Here is a 22520-nt window from a genome sequence, read left to right on the forward strand (position 1 = left end):
ATTTTTTTTTCCTGAATCAACTATCTAAGCTACCACCTTAAAAAAAAGGGGGGGGGGGACAAATTAAACCCAAAGTAAGCAGAAGCCAGAAAAATAAAGGAAGAGAAATCAGATATACACAAAACAAAAACAACAGAACAGGGGCGCCTGGGTGGCTCAGTCAGTTAAGCGTCCAACTTTGGCTCAAGTCATGATCTTATGGTTTATAAGTTCTAGCCCTGCGTCGGGGTTTGTGATGACAACTTGGAACCTAGAGCCTGCTTCAGATTCTGTGTCTCCCTCTCGCAAGCCCCCTACCCCCACACTCATACTCTGTCTCTCTCGGTCTCAAAAATAAATAAATGTTAAAAAAAAAAAAAAAAGAACAAAGCTGGTTCTCTTAAAGTATCAATAAAATTGCCAACCTTTGGTCAGACTGATCTGGGGGAAAAAAGGAGAAAGAACGTATGAATTTTCAAATCAGGGATATAAGATAGGACAACACGAGGCTATAGACTTTAAGGAGTTAATAAAGGAATATTTTGAACAACTACATGACAACAAATTCAACAAAACTGAAATACAAAGGGAAATACAAATTCCTTCAAGACAACTAAATAAAACATGGGCAAGACCTGAACTGATATTACACCAAAAGGCATATCCAAATGGCTAATAACTACATAAAAATTTCTCCATATCAGTCTTAGAGAAAATTGTATTTAAACTAAATCACTTCATATGCACTAGAATAATTAAAATTATAAAAACAGAAGATATCAAGTGTTAGTGAGGAAGAGGAGTAATTGAAAAACTTGTACTTGGCAAATGGCAGAGCAGAATTGTAGAACAACTTTGCGAGAGTGTTAATTTGATAGTTTCTTGTAATGTTAAAAATACCAAATGACCCAGCAACTCCATTCCTTAGGCATTTATCCAAGAATATAAGGACATCTACATGAGGACCAGTACCAGAATATTCACATCAGCTATATTCGTAACAGCTATTGGCTGGACACAATCCAAATGTCGATCCACAGGTGAACTGTGGTAAAGGTATTACTCACCAGTGAAAGACACCAAATAAGAAGGAACCAACTACCGATGAATGCCCCAACATAGATAATTCTCAAAAACCTTGTGATGAACAAAGGAAGCCACCCACAAGACTCATACTGGAGGAGTCCAAATATTCTAAGTTCTAGAACAGGTGAAGCTAATGAAACTGACATAAAACAAGTCAGTAGTTGCCTGGGGCTGGGGATAAGGGGATTACTTTCAAAGTAACTTGAAGGAACTTTCTTCAGGGGCAGAAAATGTTCTCTACCTTTATCGTGGTGGTGATATCCAGATATATCTCTGTCAAAATTCATCAAATTCTACTCTTAAAGTCAATTTTAATATATGTAAATTATGCTTTAATAAAGTTGGCATTTAAAACTAAGCATATGCAGAATATGTGAGAAGATGTTCAGCGTCGCTCCTTATCAGGGAAATACAAATCAAAACCACACTCAGTTATCACCTCACGCCAGTCAGAGTGGCCAAAATGAACAAATCAGGACACTATAGATGCTGGAGAGGATGTGGAGAAACGGGAACCCTCTTGCACTGTTGGTGGGAATGCAAATTGGTGCAGCCGCTCTGGAAAGCAGTGTGGAGGTTCCTCAGAAAATTAAAAATAGACCTACCCTACGACCCAGCAATAGCACTGCTAGGAATTTATCCAAGGGATACAGGAGTACTGATGTATAGGGCCACTTGTACCCCAATGTTCATAGCAGCACTCTCAACAATAGCTAAATTATGGAAAGAGCCTAAATGTCCATCAACTGATGAATGGATAAAGAAATTGTGGTTTATATACACAATGGAATATTACGTGGCAATGAGAAAAAAATGAAATATGGCCTTTTGTAGCAACGTGGATGGAACTGGAGAGTGTGATGCTAAGTGAAATAAGCCATACAGAGAAAGACAGATACCATATGGTTTCACTCTTATGTGGATCCTGAGAAACTTAACAGGAACCCATGGGGGAGGGGAAGGAAAAAAAAAAAAAAAAGGTTAGAGTGGGAGAGAGCCAAAGCATAAGAGACTGTTAAAAACTGAGAACAAACTGAGGGTTGATGGGGGGTGGGAGGGAAGAGAGGGTGGGTGATGGGTATTGAGGAGGGCACCTTTTGGGATGAGCACTGGGTGTTGTATGGAAACCAATTTGTCAATAAATATCATATATAAAAAAAAATAAAAGGAAAAAAAATAAAAAATAAAATAAAATAAAACTAAGCATATGCATGCTCAGAATTCTATAGAACTCTTATAAACTCTTATGTAGTGTGTTCAGTTCCAGTAAATACTCTATTTCAACATTACCCACTGTGGAAATGTTATCCTTATTTTTTAAGATCATAAATGTATTCAAATGTTAGTAACTCTCATATATCTACCTATATCTATATATCCTATATCTAGATAGATTGATAGATCTGTATGTATATCTATAGATAAATTTCTATCTCCTAGCCCAAATAAAGAGAAAAGACAAGTATATCCCTCAGTGGACAGGAAGGGTTCTTTCCAAGAGTTCCACTCTTAGAACTCTGTAAAGGTAGTACTGATTCCTAATTTCTCTACCACTTCAATGATTTTATTTCTTTCTTTTACTCAAACCTCTCAAATTCTTTCTGAGGTAGAGTTGTAAGGAAGATATAATTTGAGGGGCACCTGGGTGGCTCAGGCAGTTAAGCCTCTGGTTTCAGATCAAGTCATGATCTCACCATTAGTGAGTTCCAGCCCCGCGTCAGGCTCTGTGCTGACAGCTCAGAGCCTGGAGCCTGCTTCAGCTTCTATCTCCATCTCTTTGCCCCTCCGGGGGTTGCACTGCATGTCTCTCTCTCAAAAATAAACCTTAAAAAAAATTTTTAAGATATAATTTGAGGTTATGATCACATATTGATTTATTCCCAATGCAAAATTAAACCAATTGTATTGACTATTTGTTTGAGGGGTGAGGGAGATCCTGTTTTGCTACTTTCCTCCATCCTAACAGAGCTCTGTTTTAAGTCCCCTTGTTGTTTGGGCTCCTTGGAAGGTAAATCCAGAAACCAGTTTCATGATGCCATCAAAAAGGGGTTCCCCCTTTCCGCTTTGGGGCAGCCTGTAGGCAGGCATGCAACTAGACTGAGGTGGGCCATTCCTCTCGCTCAGGGCCCCAGCTTCTGATCCACTCAAGTAAGACTGACAATGCCACAGGACATTATCCCAGTAACAGGATTCCAATCGGATTCTTCCAGCTCAGAGTTAAGTGCAAGATTTCCCATTTCCTCAGGAACAGAAAAGAAAAGGGAAAGGGAGGGATAAATACAAGTGCTTAGGAATTAATTCCATGTGACCTTTTATGACCAAAAATGCCAAAAAAAAAAAAAAAATCACTAGACAATCACCTAATTTCTGCTTAGAAACATGTTGAAGAAACAGAGAAATTATAGTTCATATATTTTATGTGAGAATTAAAGACAATTAGTAGGTGAAGGAAATTCAAATAAATCTATGAAAACACAAAATTAGTTACCTAAATTCAGAAAAGATAGTAAATATTAATGAAGGGGAAGATTATGCAAAGCAATCAGGGAATGGAGTAGGACTCAAAGGAGACCTGAATAAAAGCATTTTTTTTTTAATTTAGTTGAAAAACATTGATAGGGATAGAATTCTATAGGATTCTGGCTTTTCTATTTATATACCACTTTGCTTGATAGTATAGTACTTAAAAGAGATAAGGAGGGTTGGAAAAAAAATCATGAGTGGCCTTTCTGCTTAAATACAACTGTATCCATAACAAACAAAAATCCCTAAACTTTTGTATTGGTCTCCTACCATGGAAATCGCTGTCAATATATATTTTACCCATTCTTTCATTATTTGGCTGGTTAGATTTCCACTACTTAAAATGCCTTTTCCCCCTCAATTCTTGCTGTTTGTGGAAGTTTCCCTTGCAAATGCCTTCTATCCTCTTGTTACCAAATTCTCCTTTGTAACCTCCAGGTTTTATTGATGTTTCTTTCAGTATGTATCAGTTATGTAACACAGGGCCCCTGATATGCTCAGCTGTTTTCATTTTATGGCATAAAAACTTAATACATCCAGCTACTACACTAAGCATAAATGGGAATAAACAATTATCTGTTGAATTGGTAATTTCCCAGATACAAGTTACTTGATGTTTTTATTAACCCTCAGAATGGCAATGTTATTCAGTCCCCAAGCCCAGTGAATACTCCATGGGAGATTCAGCTACTTCATTTACACAATCATCATTTAAAAACTAAAGAGAAAAATTAAAATGTCTCTTCAGCCAAAGACACCTTTTAACAAGCCCCTTTTTAAGATTCTGTCATGAAATATTTATCTCCAACAATTTTTAGTTCACTTACAGAACAAAGCTATTTCAAAATCTGATGCCAAAAACAAGTGGTCAGAGATAAATCTATCCAACTTAATCAAAATGAAGTTCTATGGGAATTACGCATGATGAATATCCAAATAGAAACCTTCCCTTACTCTATATAGGAAGACCCTATAAATACTGGATGTGAACCATCCTGTTTCAGCCTTTCTCAAGAGCACACTGAAACAATTCATGTTACTTATTTCAAGTACAAATGAAAACATACCCCCCCAAAATGTGTTAATCACAGGGGTCAACAGAGAATTTTCAATCTTGATTCTATCAGGCACTCTCAGGCTACCATTATTGAAATGTTTCCACCAGCAGCTAGGACAGCACAAGGTCCTAGGAGACAGTGGACAGATACTGGTAGTACAGCTCATATTGCAGCCCAAACTAGCACTCAACAAAATGCTGCCAGAGGCAAGTCCCTTTCCATCACGTTCCTTGCTTTGTCCAGTCCTGTTGCGCGCTTGATCTCTCCGGCTCCTTCCTTCTGCCCTCAGAGGCCTACTGCTTCCACAAGCCTTTCCCAGGGCAGCCGCCACCATCCGTGTCTAGACCCAGCCTTACCCTGGAAGAGGTCAGGGCAGCAGCAGATGAAGTGGCAGGCAGCAGACCAGGTCCAGGACTTGGATCGTGGCATAACCACAGATGACTTGACTGGAGTTTGAACACTTTGACAACATGACGTCTGACCACATAGGGAGAAAATTTAGCCCCTACCAACACTCTTAGACACCAAGTCTAAGCACAGCCATCAAACTGTGGGCATGATCCGTTACCTGCCCCCTGGATGCCCGCTTCCCCTACCCTACCCCATAGGCAACCTACCTCAGGTCTTTCTTCAGTCTTTTCCACCTCTTTCCTTTATCCTTATCCTGTCCTACCCTTCCTTCCTAGTTCTCAACATAGATTAGGTCTCTCCAAAAAGAAAAGTAAAATCTTTTCTGACCCTGCACTTTGCTCTTTACCAGTGGTTCTCAGACACAACAAGGGAAGAGGCTGCTGCTGGCATTAGTGGGTAGAAGCCAGGGATGCTGCTCAACATCTTGAAATGCACAGGGCAGCCCCCAAGGCACACAATCACGTGGCCTAAGAGGTCAACAGCGCTGGAAGTTCAGAAATCTTGCTTTAGGCATCCCTCTACGCTTCACAGCTCAACTTCCTGTCAGGTCATCTACCTTGAGCAGTTTCTACCATCACCCTTCGAGCTCAATGCTGAACCTGGGAGAACTTGCTCTCTGTTCTCTCTGTTCCACTCATACCCCTCCTGCAAAGGTCATGCACAATTCTCCTACAGAAAAACTCAGTAGTTATTTTAGTCTCTCTTCTCTTTTTTACTTTGCTTTTCAACCAAGATAACCTTTACAAAACTGTGTTCTCTACTGGTTTCTGCAACCCCTCACTTTATGGGCATCACCATTGGTCCTGGCAGGATAAAATCTGAATACCTCTGCCTGGCTGTCATGTCTGGCATTGAATCCCAAAGGTGTCCCATTCACACCCGGCTTTCCAGCCATGCCAACAGCTATTAAGGATTGCCAAAGAGGCCTCTACCCTCTTCTTTGCACATGCCATTTACCCTTCCCACCAGCCAACCTACTCAAGTCCTTACCCAACTTTCACAATTCAGGGCATGTATCTCCTCCACTCTCACAACTTTCTATTTCGCAGAAAGAAATCTGTGCTGTTCTGGGTGCTCCTGCATGCATGACATAGAGATTGTAATACTTTGAGTTTCTACCTTGTTGTTCAACTCAACAAGCTAGGATACCTTGATGTCTCTCATCTCCCCTCCCCATGAAAATAGGAGCCCCTGAATCCAGGTTCTCTGTGTTTTTATATAGCACCTGGTAAATGGCTGGTGCTAATAAAAGTTTGTAAAATGAGCAAGTCATTTGAATGCTAACAACATAATTGTTACCTCAGCAATTCTCTAGCTATATCCCACTTCTACCTTTCAATTCTCTGTTTTTCCCTCTCTTCCCACCCCTTGTCAGTGAAAAGATCCATGATCTCTAAACCACCTTATCAAGGCTTGGGGTGGCTAGGAGTTAATGTAACAAATTAGCCTATTTCAGACATGAAGGAGCTGAGACACAGAGACACTAAGGGACAGAGCCTAGTGCCCAGAGTCCACTCTTAGGAGATCCTTGGCAGACAGTGAGTGGGAAAGCCAGCTTCATTACAGCAGTAATAAACGAGGCAGGGGCAATGCCCCCTTACAATATTAACCCACACTGACTTTGGTTTGTTTGTTTCTGCTGTTGTGTTTTTGACTGGGGCTGTTGACTCATAATCAGACATCACTGAGAAGGATCTGGGTCTACTCTACTGCACTTACCCCAGTCAAATGTTCCCTAGTGTGCAATGGCACAGCTGACCCAACACTGTCCCCAAACACAATTTCCTGTTTTTCACATTTTTGCTGACTTACTTGCCCCTGACAACATTCCCAATTAGACATGGTCATTCTTGAGGCTTAATTCCCAGCTCAAAAGTTAAGACAAAACCCCAACTGGGTCTAATTCAAAATTAAATTCATGCTAAGATATCTATGTTGGTTTGAAACACTAAATGTTTTCAACTAAACCAGCTCAACGGAAAACACAAGGACAAATTGGTCCAAGTTTGTTCAAAGGGCTGTATCGTGTTTTAAGGGTAAATGGTAGTCAAAAGGTAGAGTTTATATAAAATCCTAACGACAAAAAAAAAATGGCATTCTGCTTGAAAAAGCAGTTTCTGTAAAATAACTTAAGTTTATTTATACATAAAATACAAAATATTATGTATCATACTTCAAAATATATACAATCTGTATCAATATTTTAAAAGGAGAGCTATACTGACATGATGTAATTTTGTTATAATTTTGAAAATCACAACAGTATGTTTGAACAATTTGTCTTCACAATATGTTTAAAATGTAGAACTAAACAGCAAATGATGCATTAATGCCATTTTCTCTCTCCAAAACAAACATTTAGCATTCAATATTTATACATATACCCAAGTAAATGAACTTTATTTCACACTTGCCAGCAGTTTCTTAGAAAAATAAACTTAAAAGAAATAACTTCTGTTTAAACATGTTTGATCTTAGGGGCCCCTGGGTGGCTCAGTCAGTTAAGGGTCCAACTTCAGCTCAGGTCATGATCTCGCACTGCAGCATTTCGAGCCTTGTGTTGAGCTCTGTGCTGACAGCTCAGAGCCTGGAGTCTGCTTCAGATTCTGCGTCTCCCTCTCTCTCTGCCCCTCCCCAGATCACGCTCCATCTCTCTCTCTCTCTCAAAAATAAACATTGAAAAAATTTTAAGATGTTTCAAAACCTTCAGACAACTTATCTAATGTACAAAAAATTGCCTTAATCTATAAAGATAAACTAGTACGTGAATGTTAAATTCTACTTTTGTTTTAATGACTATTAAAAATTAACTTCCTTTACCACTTTTCTTAAGCTAAAAATCAGTAACAATGGTTAATATTGTGGCTCTGTTTTGGGTATACCTAGGAGGCTATTTGAATTCTTCTCAACTGAGTTGTGTAAGCAAAGTAAAAAGTTCCTAGGAGAAATAATTAGGCTTCTGAAACTGAGATGTTATTAGGTCAGAGAGGTCCACAGCTAAATTTATCATTGAAAATGATATGAAATATGTCTCTTTTCATATGCTAAATATAATTACCTGGTTATTTGCCTTCTTTAACCATAAAATTCAGTGAACTAACAAAAACTCAATGCAACTCAACACATAAAAGTTGTTTTTACAGTGATTCAAAATCAAAGCCATGCTTTCCCATCTTGGTCTCACTGAAAATGGTTTCAGTTAAAGCAAAAAGGTGCTGATGGGTAATAGCCAATCTGCAGTCAAAGAAACCACAGACGATGATGAGCTAGAGCTAGGAGTCACCAGTGTTCAAAGCTTAATTACCCAGATGTCACAAGTACAAAATTACATGCTTTTATAATGTTAAAATAAATAAGAAAGCTCCCAAAATTTTTTCCAGTGAGTATTAAAATCTAGTTAATCTCAATGGTCCATAGAAGATTCTTTTATCTCAGTGGCACTTTCCTTGCTGTCCTGAAAACGTACCTTGAGACCACAGACCTCTACCTCTGAGCCAACATGGGCAAGATTATGCACTAGAGCTTGGCCTGGTGGGGGAGTAGGGGACAGAAAATACTAGCTTGCTGCATGTTACCACTGTACTGGATGTTTTCATAGACATTTAGCCTCATACTTGAATGCTTTTTGTTGCAGTTAAGAATGTGAAGGGGCGCCTGGGTGGCTTAGTCTGTTAAGCATCCAACTTTGGCTCAGGTCATGATCTCTCAGTATGTGAGTTCCAGCCCTGCATCTGGCTCTGTGCTGACAGCTCAGAGCCTGGAGCCTGCTTCAGATTCTATGTCTCCCCCGCTCTCTGTCCCTCCCATGCTCATGCTCTGTCTCTCTGAATAAATGTTAAAACAAAAAAAAAAAGTAAATAATTAAAAAATAAATAATGTCAAGACCCAGAGTCTGAAAAACTTGCCCAAGCCAATGGCAAAACTGGGAGTTTTAATAACTTCTGTTCATCTACAAGGCATTTTCTCCAAAACTTCATTAGACAACTCCGATATAAAGATATGGACACAGAAAGGACATAGATGAACACATCAACTCTGGTCACGTCCTCTCTTAATTATGTATTTGAATAATAATCCAACTCAACAGGAGCAATATTGTATTAATAAGTAACACATTACATTAGCTGTGTTGGAAGAAGCTCCCCCGCCCTTATTATATTCCTAATGTCAAACGGTTTCAGGCATTTATTCAAAATGTACAACATGCCTCTATTAGAAACATGTGCTGAAATTTTAACGATCACCCTCTCATACCAACCCTCACCCATACAGACCAGCCCATTCTACAAAATGCACCGTCACCAGCTACCAACAAAACAGTCGTTAAGAGCGGACAAAAGTTGCAACAGCTAGATTTCAATCATCTGTCATGATTTCAAGTTTTTCCAAAGAGAGTGAGTGAGCATTAAGTATATAAAGCCATTTCACTGGATCACATTTTGTGTTTCAGACTCAAAAGTTTCATTGAAGAAAACCAAGTTGAACTTAGTTGACTACATCCAACACAAGATCACACAGCCCTTCTCACAGAATCAACTCAGATAGATCTGGCAGTGAGACTGGAGCTTCCGCCAAGAGCATTTATGTGGGTATTTCTCAAGGAAGGAGAGAAAGAAAGTGAGAGAACACAGTTTGGAGTTCAGGAGCAGCTCTCATGATACAGTCAGTTCTTCCTCAATCCTAAACACCTGAGGGATTAGGGCTATGCTGTTTAGTATGCTCACCACTAACCACATGTGCATATTGATCACTGGAAATGGGCCAGTGCAAATGGAGAAGTGCTAGAAGTACAGAAGTTACCCTAGATTTCATATAAAATATATAAATATATATAAAATATAAAAAAGAAAGCAAAATATTAAAATTTTATTACATGTTGAAATAATACGTTGTATATACTGATCTATATTACTTGTTATTAAAATTAATTTCATCTGTTTGGGTTTTCTCTCTTTTAATGTGGCTACTACGTATTTTTAAATTAAAAAAAAAAGTCTTTATTACCCATAAATCCAGAAGAATTGAAAGCAGGATCTCAGAGCATTATTTGCACACCCATGTTCTTAACAGCATGATTTAGAACAGCCAAACGTGAGAATTACCCAGATGTTAATCAACAGATAAAAACAAACGAAATATGACATATCTATACAATTAAACCTATTAAATCATAAAAAAATAAAGTACTATTCCATTTTACAGCATGGTTAAACCTTAAGAACATTATGTTAACGGGAAGAAACCAGTCCCAAAAGGCTACCTAGTATACAATTCCAGTCATGTAAACGTCCAGAATAAAGAAACGTATAGAGACAGAAAGTATGTTCCTGGATGCTTAGCTCTGGGAGCAACGGGATGAGGGAATAAGGGGTAAGAGCTGCAGAGTACAAATGTTCTTTTTTAAATTATTAAACCATTCTAAATACACTGTAGTGAGGGATGCACATATTTGTGACTATACTAAAAACTACTGTAGGTGTGTGAATTAATTTTCAATAAAGCTCTTTTTTAAAAAGACAGTAAGGGAAAATCCATTTTTAAAAAATGCAATCTACATGGAGTGGCACCTGCCAATAGACAAAGCTGGCAAGGGCAGATTTTTTCTCTCCCCTTGAAGGACACTCCACATCCTTCCAGATTCCATCCAAAGTTTTCAATGGCCCCATGGCCCAGGAGCAGAATCCTTACCAGGTGAAGCTCTCTAGGTCTTGGCCTGCACAGCTGACTGCTCCCCTAAATGTATGTACATATATGCAACCCCACTGAAACTTCTACCCTTCCTATATAGAAATGGCTAGGAATAAAGACTGCTCAGCAGAGAAAGGGGAAAAAAATGCTCACATAATACATTAACCATTTACTTGTTAGCAAAGCTATATAATTAACATTGTTGCTAAGAGCCACAGAAGTTGCTAGACAGGGACCATGTAACTTCTCCAAGTTACAAAGAATAGATGCATTTATAAAAAAGAAAACTGTCGAAATTTTTTTCCTACTGAATTGCATAAAATATGTTGTATTTGAAACAAAGGAAAATGTTTCTCCCCCAACAGAATTTTAAAAGCCAGAAAAAGAACTAATGGCATTTCATCAAAGAACTAAGACATTTTACATTATTGCTTCTTAACATTCGTCTGTAAGGCTGCATTCTCACAACTAAATAAAAATAAGAAGAGACTGCAAAAGTGCTACAGTGAAATGCAACTTTTGACCTGTGTTCAACTGGCAGAATGTTTTAAGGACTGACCTGCTCAGCCTGTGGATGAATGAAGTCCAGGCCCTTGCATAAAAAGCAAACTGTTTAATGGCCCATTCACTCTGTACTTGCAACAGGAGGAAGACAACAGGATTCACCCCCAAATTAAGCCAACACTAAGATGCTATTCTCCCAAATAGAGGCAGAAGGCTACATCACACATATGGTATCTGTCACATGACTCAAAACCCATGAAGACAATTCTATTTTTTTTTTTTTAAGTCAAGGATCTGTGGATTCATTACTAAACGTTGTTAACTAATCCCTCTGGTAGCAAGGGATTTATGAAAAAATGCAATTATAAAGCCTTTTTTATACTTTCAGAATGTATATTAGGGGTGGTCCGGGTGGCTCAGTCAGTTAAGCATCTGACTTCTGGTTTCCGCGCAGGTCATGATCAGACAGTTCATGAGATTGAGCCCAACGCTGGCCTCTGTGCTTACAGGGCAGATCCTGCTTGGGCTTCTCTTTTTCCCTCTCTCTCTAACCCTCTAGCGCACACTCTTTCTTAAAATAAACTTAAAGAAAAAAAAATAAGCATTATGTTAGTTTTGGCCAGGAATACTTGTACTTTCTAAATGGTGATTTATGTGATCCCATAAAGTGGTAATAGTAAGACTAGCATGCACCTAGCATCAGTTTTCAACCAGAACTGAGGACCCACCGTGCACTATTTAGGACCCAAAAAGGGAGAACTTTCTTTCATATCACTTTCCAGTGATGTGATAAAGAGTTCAAAGTAGTGGTCATAAAGTGCTCATGGAGGAAGAAAGGAGAAGAATGGACGAACAAAGTGAGAACTTTGACAGAGAGAAAATATGAAGCAGTACCAATCAGAGTTAAAGAATACAATAACTGAAATGAAAGATACACTAGACAGAATCAAAAGTAAATTAGAATATGCAGAAGAATGCATCAGTGATCTGGAAGGCAGGGTAGTGGCAGTCACCCAAGCTGAATATCAAGAAGAAAAAAATTTTGAAGTGGAGATAGTTTAAGAGAACCATCAGATAACATCAAGTGTGCTAACATCACATTACAAGGCTCCTAAAGGAGAGGAGAGAGTAAAGGGGCAGAACACCTATTTGAAATAATGGCTGAAAACTTCCCTAAGCTGGGGAAGGAAACCAGGTCCAGGAAACAGAGAAAGTCCCCAACAAGATGAATCCAACGACATACACACTGAGACATGTTGTAATTAAAATGGCAAAAAGTATAAAGAGAATCTTAAAAGCAGCAAAAGCATAACGAATAGTGACATACAGAAGGCTATCAGCTAGTTTTTCAACAGAAATTTTGCAAGCCAGAAAAAAGTGGCAGGATATATTTAAAGTGCTGAAAGAGAAAACTTTCTCCAAAAATACTCTACCTAGCAAGGTTATCACACAGAAGAGATAAAGAGTTTTCCCCCACACAGGTAAAAACTAAAGTAATTCATTACCACTAAACTGGCTTTGAAAGAAAGAATAAACGGTCCTTCTTAGTGTGTCAGTTGGGGGGGGGGGGGGAAGCCCTAACTAGAAATTAGAAAATACATGAAAGAAAGTATTTTGCTCTGGTAAAGTCAGTAGACCATCTGACTTTAGTATGAGCTACTAAGAAAGCTAGTATGAAAGTCAAAAGACAAAAGTAGTGAAATCAACTAAATTTGTTGAGGGATACCCCAAATAAGAAAATAAATGGGGCATCAAAAACATAAAATGGGGGGGAGGGCGGAGGAGGGGAGGGGAGTAAAAATGTAGTACTTTTAGCATGCATTTGAATTTAAGCAATTATCAGCTTAAAATAGATCTCTGTCATTGGATATATATGAACCTCATGGTAACTACAAACCCAAAATTATGATAGATCCACAGAAAATAAAGAGAAAGGAACCCAAGAATAACAATAAAAAAAACCATCAAACCACAAGGCAAGAGATGAAGAAAGGGACAGAAGAACTACAAAACCAACCAGAGAACAATTAACAAAAGGGCAATAAGTACACACCCAACAATTACTTTAAATGTAAATGAACTAAATGCTCCAGTAAAAAGTGTAAGGTCACTGAATGGATAAAAAAAGAAGCCCCATCTATACTCTGCCTACAAGAGACTCACTTCAGATTTAAAGATACTGAGAGATTGGGGTGCCTGGGTGGCTCAGTCGGTTAAGTGCCTGACTTCAGCTCAGGATCTCACAAGTTGTGGGTTTGAGCCCACATCAGGCTCTGCTGACAGTTCAGAGCCTGGAGCCTGCTTCGGATTCTGTCTCTTTCTCTCTCTGCCACTCTCCAAAATGAACATTTAAAAAAAATTTAAAAAGACACTGAGAGATTGAAAGTCAAGGGATGGAAAAAGGTATTCCATGCCAATGAAAATAAAAAGCTATATTATAATGAAGTATACTTTAAAACAAAATCTGTAACAAAACACAAGGAAGTGTATTACATAAGAAGTCAGTCCAAGAAGAAGATATGACATTAATATTTATGCACACAACATAGGAGGGCCTAAATATATAAACTTTAAACAGACGTAAAGAGAGAAATTGAAAGCAATGCAAAGGTAGTTGGAGACTTTAATAACCCATTACATTAATAATCATTCAGACAGAAAATCAATAAACAAACATTGGGCTGAAATAACACATTAAACCAGATGGACTTAAGAGAAATATACACAACATTCCACAACAAAAGTGCAGAACACATTCTTTTGTTGGAGAGCACATCAAACATTCTCCAGGACAGATCACATGTCTCAATAAACTCAAGAAGACTAAAATCCTATCAAACATCTTTTCCAACCACAATGGTATGAAACTAAAAAAACAATTACAAGAACTGGAAGAAAGAAAAAAAACACAAACACATGGAAACTAGACAACATGCTGTACAACAACCAATGGGTCAATGAATCTAACAAAGAGAAAATTAAAAAGTACCCTCAGACAAATGAAAATGGAAAGACAACTTTCCAAATCTATGGGAGGCAGCAAAGGCAGTTTTAAGGGTAAGTTCAGGGCAATAAAAGCTACCTCAAGCAACAAGAAAAGTCCCAAATAAGCCATCTAATTTTACACCAAAAGGAACTAGAAAAAAACAAAACTTAGTAGAATGAAGGAAATAATAAAGATCTGAGCAAAAATAAATCAAAGAGACTTAAAAAAAAATAGTAGAAAAGGTGAAACTAAAAGCTGGTTCTTTGAAACAAATAAACAACCCCAACAAAGCTCTAGCCAGACTCATCAAGAAAAAGAGAGCCCAACAATTAAAATCAGAAATAAGAGAAGTTAAAACTGACACCACAGAAATACAGATGATCATAACAAACTAGTCCAACTACATGTACCATATTAGACAACCTAGAAGGAATGGATTAATTCCCAGAAACACACAATCTTCCAATGTTGTATCACAAAGAACAAGAAAATCTGAACAAACTTATTACAAGTAATGAAACTGAATTAGTAATTTAACAACTCCCAACAGACCAAACCGGACAACACGGTCTCACAGGTCAATTCTACCAAATAGTTAGAGTTAGCGGTTATCCTTCTCAAAATGACCCCTCCCCCCTGACACTCCAAAAAAAAGACTGAAGAGGAATGTTTCTCAACTCCTTTTAAGAAAGCCAAGAGATGGGTACTTGGAGGGGTTAGCATGGTCACTCCAGGTTCAACAAAGCATTTTTATGCTTTTGAAAGAAGTCTGGATACTCCCAAAGTTAGATTTTCATACCTATTTGACAGGAAGTTGTTTTTTTTTAAACTCATCCCCCAACTTTTCTATACTGTCTATAATTTCCTACCCACACTCATCCTCCCAAACTCTTGTGTGTCCTTAGAAGTGTACTCTCTGGGGGCGCCTGGGTGGCGCAGTCGGTTGAGCATCGGACTTCAGCCAGGTCACGATCTCGCGGTCTGTGAGTTCGAGCCCTGCATCAGGCTCTGGGCTGATGGCTCAGAGCCTGGAGCCTGTTTCCGATTCTGTGTCTCCCTCTCTCTCTGCCCCTCCCCCGTTCATGCTCTGTCTCTCTCTGTCCCAAAAATAAATAAACGTTGAAAAAAAAAATTAAAAAAAAAAAAAGAAGTATACTCTCTGTACCAGCTCTCTAAATCCTCTCAGATCAAGTTCCACTCTGAAAAGCCCGTCAGTGAAGACCACTTTTCCCAGCCTTCCTTCTCAATATGTTAGATTTTTTTTCCTCCCACCTATCAAATAAGTAATGGCCTACAAGCTGCACAGATAACCTCGTTGCTCCAACTGATATGCACAAACTGTTTCTCTTTTACAAGTCACAGATCCTTTGAAGCATGTGTCATTGGACTATATCAACCTTCACTCATCTTCAGACTCCCATGTTCCTTCCTATATCCACCCGAGAATTTAGCACCTGGTTCTGGCTCTCCCGTTACACTACTGTCACCATTTTCTGTGACTTTAGCTTCCATATGGATAATACACCTAGCAGTGAATTCCCAAATCCTTCGCCTCCTCACTTACAACTCTTCACTTGGTATACCATGGGGCCACTCCCATGATCATGCCTTAGGTCTTGTCATAGAACAATTAAGGCACTGCCCCCAGGATAACAATTTTTAACTTCTTACTCTCCTACTCATACTATTTATCTTCCCAGCACATTTACTTTAACTTACCACTCCAACAACTTTCCAACAATATAAACCACAAATCCACTGATCTTGTTTTTATCATCCATCATCCCTTCCTGTCCTTACTTTGCTCTTTCCCACTATAGGGTACAAAGCCCATCATTATATGGTATTATTCAATCATATAAATTATAACCATCAACATTTGTTCCATTATATTCACACAGCAAAGCAATATCCCTGGTTAGACCAAACTCTTTTCCTACTGAGCACCGGCACTGAGTAGCTGAAGAAAACCACAAAGCTGCCAATGACTGTTCACAGTTCGAGTTCATGGCTGGAGATCTAAAACACAAACTTTTTGCTGCCAAGCTGTTCTGCTACATGTCCCCTCTAAACAATATCCCAATATCCAAGACATCTAAGGATTTCACCCCTCCCCAGCTGTGGAATAAAAAGCAATGCCACTGGGACACCCGGTGGCTCAGTCAGTTGAGGGTCTGACTTCAGCTCAGGTCATGGTTTCGGGGTTCATGAGTTCAAGCCACACATTGGGCTCACTGCTGTCAGCCTGTCAGTGCAGAGCCCACTTGAGATCCTCTGTTCCCCTCTCTCTCCACCCCTCTTCCACTTAGGCTCTCTCTCTTTCAAAAAATAAAACATTTTTTTTTAAAAAGCCACATCTTTCCACCACCAACTACCATCTACCAGCAGCTTTGCATTTATGAACAGTCCTCTTGTAACAGCATCAAGGTGTCCCCATTTCTATCTTAAGGCAACACCTCCACTTGCACTCTGAACTCCATCATCTCTCACCAGCTCAAAGACTTGGCTTCAGCAGTCACCCCCTCTCACTGCAGCATCTCATCTACTACTTAATTCTCACTAGCATGCAAGCCGACTGAAGGTATGCTGAAAACTCCTCCCTTGACCCACTGCCACTCTCTCTAGCTCTTTCCCTCATAATCTACTCCCTTGCCATGCACTCTCTCCTCTGCTCACTCCAGTCCATCCCCTTCACTTCCATGAAGCTCTTTTATCAACCTCACCAATCACCTCCATGCTTCCCAATACAGTGATTCCTTTTCATTCTGTATCTCACTCTACCACCCAGCAGGGTTTGACAGATGTGACATTCTTGTTGAAACTTTCCCTTCAGTTGGCTTCCATGGCATCTTATTCTGTTGGTTTTCCTCCCCTCTCTGGCTACTCTTCAGTTTTTTTGGATGACTTCTCTTCCTCTACCAAGATTCTAAAACCCTGAGCCTTCTTCCTGTATCTATCTCTCTTCTCTTCTATTTAGGACAATTCAGGCCCATGCTATTAAATACTATCGGTAAGCTAAAGAGTCCAAATTTACATTTTCTAGTCCTGAGATCCATACTAGTATGTCTAAATGCCCTCTCAATATTTCCACTTAAAAGTCTAATAAGCCTCTGAAACTTACATAACAAACAAGACTCTTGACTTTCAATCCAAGTAAGTAGTACTGTCCCCCCAGGTCTATAAGCCAAAAGTCTGGAAGTCCATCCTTTTCCCCTTATCCCCCACAATCAGTCTGCCAGCTGAATACTCCTTCCTGCATTCTCCCTAATCTAATTACACCCCTATGTGTTTTTTATCTATTGTCCAACTATTGGAATGACCTCTTAACCAATTTCCTGCTTTAATTTTTGCCTCTTATATAATCCCTTATCCACAAAGGGATAGCAATAATTTTTTTTTAATGTTTGAGACAGAGAGAGAGAGTGAGCATGTGTGCATGAGAGGGGAAGGGGCAGAGAGTGAGAGAGAATCCCAAGTGGGCTCTGTGCTGTCAATGCAGAGCCCCATGTGGGGCTTGATCCCATGACCGGGAGATCATGACCTGAGCTGAAACCCAGAGTTGGACACCTAACTGACTGAACCAACCAGGCATCGCCACAGTCTTTTTAATGATAAACCAAGTCATATCAATTTTTGCTTAAACCTTCCAGTAACCTCCTGTTCTTCTTGAATTAAATTCCAACTCCTTACTATATATCCCACAAGGCCCTACCTGGTTTGGTTCTTCCTCACCTTTCTGTTTTTTTGTCTCCTTTGGCCTTCTGTGACTATTTCACATTCTCCATGGCTTATCACTCTCATAAGTTTTGTTCCCACCTTTTCCTCTACCTGAAACACTCTTCCTCTAAATCTGTCTCTTTTCCTAAACATGTCATTCATTTTTATTTGTAGCAAACACTCTTCTCAATGCATTTGAGGTGTATATATATGTTCATATTTGTTATATTTAGATCAACTCTGAATTTACATAAGCTGCAAGTTTAGTACCAATTATCTAGATACTTGTATTCTAGTACAAGTACTTGATTTTTAACATAAACATAGCTTAATATGATTTTTAACATAAGTATGATGTTTAACAAGTATGATTTTTAACATAAACATAGCTTAATATAGAAAAAATCTAATCATAAAGTCATATTGGTTGAAAAAAAAATTTGATTTGAGACCGGATGTGCACAAGCAGGGGAGAGGGGCAGAGGGGGTGGATAGAGAGAATCCCAACCAGGTTCAATGCAGCACAGGGTCCAACATGGGGCTCAATCTCATGACCCTGGGATCATGACCCGAGATGAAATGAAGAGTCAGATGCTCAACCTACTGAGCCACCCAGGTGCCCAGATGAAAAATATTTTTAATTCTGTTTATCATTTTCTTTACTTCCATTTAAATGTTATACTATGTGAATCAACTACTTTGTCAAAAAAAAAAAAAAAAAAAAAAAGCACTACCTTGTTAAAAATTAACAACTAAAGTGATAGGACCAAGTTCAGAATTGAGAAAATAGTTGGATTCAAACAACATGATGTACTCTATTTCATTATGATTTGTACATAACTACTCTTGTACATGGTTCAGAATGAAAACACTTAAACTAATACTACAAGCAACTTTTCTAGTTCACACGAATAATGCTAATTTTATCATTACAAAAATTTCTCAGAAATGTATTCTAGGGATGGGAGACAGGCAATAAACAAAGGGATGTATGGATAATAATGTCTGATGGTGAGAAAATACCATAAAAATTTAAATGTACAGTAATATACAATGGTTGGGGAGTGGACCTGATTTAGACAGCAGAGCAATCCCTGGGGAGGACACTTGAGAGAAGTTCTTAAGTACAGCTAACTGTGTTGTAAAATGATATATTCAGATCTTCAAGTGATTTGAATACCTGATATTTATTCATCATGTATTTAGTAATAAGTCGGGGGGGAGGGGTGACAAGAATTTGAATGAGACCATGTTAGAAAATAAAAAAAAAAAAAGAAGATAACCCTACCTCAAACTATTTCTTAAAATAGGATTGTGAATATTTAAATAATTTAAATAAAATCAATTTTTTTTGTATAGTCAAGAAAAAAAATATGATTGTGAAGACTTCCCTATTCACCCAAGTACAAAGTTCTTTTGATTAATACGTTTTTGAATGCTCAAATAAAACAGGGTAGCAATCCCAAACAGAAGCCTCGTCATTTAGGTTTCTGCTGCTTCTTATACTATTCAAACACCACTGTACCAGACCTTCAAGGAGCACTGTCTTTCCTCAAAGGCAAGGACCATTCATCTTTGTCTTCCAAGAGCCCTGCACAGCATATCACAGGCATTCAATAACCACTTAATCAACTATAACAGTCAATCTTCTTATCCTCCCATATCAAGCTAACCCAGTTCTTAACATATAGGAGGCACTAAATCAGTATGTTTGTTGAAGTAACATGTTACAAATACATCATTCATCTAAATCCCTGAGGTTGGGTAGCAGCAAAATAAAAAACATTGGCTTGGAGACAGGTGTAAAGGCCAGGGAGCCCAGCCCCACTCCTCAGTATCTATCTGAACTTAGACAAGTTGAGTAACCCTTCTGGACTTCACCTGTTAGAAAAAGATAATAGCTTGGAAGGTGCTATGAGGATTAAAAGAACAATGTGTGGGCTCCTGCTAGAGTTTCAAACTCCAACTAAGCTCTGTAACAGTACGCATAGAGATCACCATGCTTTTATCATTAAGTATCTTATTAAGTACATATTCATGCCTTGGGTACCCACAGATACAATTAGTAATGACTGTTTTTAAATATGGGCACCAGAAGTATTTCTGAGGCTTTTACCCAAGGTAAGCAGAAAACAAAGAACAAACCCTGTTACTCCAAACACACTCTCACTCTCAAGACTGAGCAGAGTAAGACACGAGTCACAGCCCTGTCTCTGGAGAAGTGTCTCTGCTAGAATGAAGCCAATGGAACACGCATGCAGTAAGGCCTTCTACCAGAGAATCATCAATTGTCAACAGTTTTTGTATGACATTATTTTTCTCAGACCAAAAGAGTTCCTCTGTTGGCATTTCCAAACAATAGTATGAAATTACGATACAAAAACAGGGGTTGCTGTTATACATAGTATCTTCTTCTCTTAACTTCTGTTTGTTAAGAATTTTTAGCATCATCCTCAACTCTTCTCTCACACTCTACATCCAATCCCTCAGGAAATTCTACTGGCCCTCTTTCAGATGACAATCAGCAGCATCTGGCTGTTCTCATCACCTCCAGAGCTCCCACTTGTTCAGGCAGCCATCATTTTCCCCTGGATATGGCATGAGCTTCCAACTGGTCTCTCTGTCTCTCTCCCCATTCTCTGTCTCTCTCCCCATCTCTCTGTCTCTCTCCCCATCTCTCTGTCTCTCTCCCCATCTCTCTGTCTCTCTCCCCATCTCTCTCTGTCTCTCTCCCCATCTCTCTCTGTCTCTCTCCCCATCTCTCTCTGTCTCTCTCCCCATCTCTCTCTGTCTCTCTCCCCATCTCTCTCTGTCTCTCTCCCCATCTCTCTCTGTCTCTCTCCCCATCTCTCTCTGTCTCTCTCCCCATCTCTCTCTGTCTCTCTCCCCATCTCTCTGTCTCTCTCCCCATCTCTCTGTCTCTCTCCCCATCTCTCTGTCTCTCTCCCCATCTCTCTGTCTCTCTCCCCATCCTCTGTCTCTCTCCCCATTCTCTGTCTCTCTCCCCATTCTCTGTCTCTCTCTCTGTCTCTCTCTCCCTCTCTCTCCCTCTGTCTCTCTCCCTCTCTGTCTCTCTCTCTCTCTCTGAGAGAAAAAAATTTAAATCAGCAATTAGTACCTACTGTCATTTTTTATCCATAAAACAAGACATATTAAAAAGAATTTTTTCTTTTAAGTTATGAAAGTTGTTACTCTTATTTAGAATTTTTTTTTATATCCTATGTGCCTTTCACTAAAATAGACACCTTATAATCCATCATTATTTCTATTATTCCTACTTATATATTTTGGGAATAAAATGTTTAACATGTTTTGTTTTCAATTTCATCTCTGGTCTCAAAGCCTTTCTCTAGGTAGTTGTGAATTCCAAGATTAAACAATGGAGAATAGCTAAACAAAAGGTTATGTTACACTGGAAAACTACTGCCTGATGGCACAGTTTGGTCCACTTCTGTTTCAAATAAAGAGTTATTGAAAGAGTCACACCCATTCACTTGTCATTTGTTTATGGCTGCTTTCACACAGTATCAGAAGAGCTGAGTAGTTGTGAGAGAGGCCGTATGTCCCACAAAGCCTTAACTCTTTACTACCTAGCGCTTTACAGAAAAAGATTTGCTGCCCTGTATGTATCAGGTGATTTACCTTTGTACTGACTTCTCACAGATTGCTGTGTAACACTGTATGAGATCACTTATTGAGCACCAACTAAGTGTCATGACAAAGCTAGTCTAGTATAGGAGGGGGACATTGACACCAAAGGTGGCCATGAACAAGTATAGCTCCTTCTTTCCATCTTACAGAGAAGGTAGAAAAGAAATAAAGGAGAAATTGTTCATAGCCAAAGAGTAGATGTCATTCACTAAAGGGCACAGCTGACCCTTGACTTTTAAGAACATAAAAACAGGTTAAGTGCACAGAAAATGGGAATAGGGACAGATTCTTGTTTGTGCTACCAACTCATCTCACAAGTGTCTGTCTGTCTCTCTGTCTCTCTCTGTCTCTGTCAGCCAAAGCTGACCCACATCATTGCATCATAACAAAAGACAAGACCAAGTAGAAACTTGTTAGCGACTTCAAGCCATTGACTGATTCCATCTGCTGACCCATTGCAGCCAGAAAATGCTGGAACTGCATTCTAGCCTTCCTGCTGCTGGATTCTGACATAAGATCATGTTCATGTCACCAACACTGTCAAAACAAAGCCCGTGGAACCTGAATGCTGAGTATGACCCAGACTTCTGTTCACAAATGTGAAATTCCAGCTATTACTCCAGATTGGCATTTCACAAGCAACATTTTGCCAGTGAAAACCAATCAAATAGAAATTAGATTAGCATCATAGGGCTCCACTTGGGGCTACATTTTCTCCAATGTTCTGGTCAACAGACAGCTGAACAGTAGTTAGGAAAACATTCCTTAAGCCAGGCTCAGTAATAATCCACTACTTGAGATTATGTACTATTTCACAAGAAAATTTTGCCAAGCATTGATCCTAAGAATTTCTATTTGTGGTATTTCATGACATACTAGAAGTTATAAACAGAGAACAAGATTATGTATGGGCTATG

Source organism: Felis catus, chromosome B1 (genome assembly GCF_018350175.1).
Source record: "Felis catus isolate Fca126 chromosome B1, F.catus_Fca126_mat1.0, whole genome shotgun sequence".
NCBI lineage: Eukaryota > Metazoa > Chordata > Mammalia > Carnivora > Felidae > Felis > Felis catus.